Source organism: Seriola lalandi, unplaced genomic scaffold, assembly GCF_002814215.2.
Source record: "Seriola lalandi dorsalis isolate HSWRI2012SDOR001 ecotype SW California unplaced genomic scaffold, Sedor1 jcf7180002054970, whole genome shotgun sequence".
Taxonomy (NCBI): Eukaryota; Metazoa; Chordata; class Actinopteri; order Carangiformes; family Carangidae; genus Seriola; species Seriola lalandi.
In genome coordinates this window covers 89,323-90,277 of record NW_019525521.1, presented here as the reverse complement: position 1 = coordinate 90,277, position 955 = coordinate 89,323, and positions in this window count along the sequence as shown.

The following is a 955-nucleotide window of genomic DNA, read 5'->3' as shown; positions in this document are numbered from 1 at the left end:
CCCCATTGGACATAATGAATGAGGCTCCGTGACGTTGGTTTTATCGTGTTACATTACGTGTGTTCACCTGGTCTGTTCCACCTTCAGTCACCGGCCGAGGCAACGACCGCCACAAACCTTTTGGCTGAGGCCGAAGCTCAGAGGGAGCTGTGGCGCCAGCAGAGGCTGAAGGCGCCGTGTGATGTGGGCAGTGTGTCGTGTGTTGGTGCAGTCACCGTTCGATGCCCTGTAGTTTCATCCTGTGTCTGTGTGACATCAGCAGGCCTCCGCCCCACGCCGCCTGCGGGGACACAGTCAAACACACGGTCCAATCAGGCGGGTTGTTACATACAGTGTCTCGTGTCTCTTGATAAAAACTGAACAGCTGAGAACGTTTCAGCGCTCGTCGCTTTTATTCCTCGGCGCCGGCGACAGTCAGAGCGGCAGTCATGTTGTTTTCAACACAATATCTCAGTAACACCTCGACAGAACTTCTGCAAATTTGGTAAAAACATTCATCTAGACTCAAGGACAAATTGATTATAATTTAATAGCTAAAGGTCAAAGGTCACAGTGACCTCACGAAACGTGGTTTTAGCCTTTTGAACACAATATGTCGGTAACGCCTTGAAGGAACTTCTTCAGATTTGGCGAAGACATTCACCAGGACTCAAGGACGAACTGATTGGTCGAAGACTCCTTACATCAACATGCATCCACAGTGTGTGTCTGTGGCACACGTCTGCGACGGCGCTGAGCGGATCGAAGGCGCCGTACACCGTGGTGCCCGCCGTCGCATTCACGTAGAATGGAACCAAACCCTGGAGAGAGAGGGAGGGAGGGAGGGAGAGAGAGAGAGAGGGGGAGGGAACATTAACGTCGTTATCGATCTCAGACTGTAACACACAAAGATGAAAATATTTCAGAAATAACGTTTGAATGAAACGATGTCGTCAGGAGAGGATGGAGGAAGAAG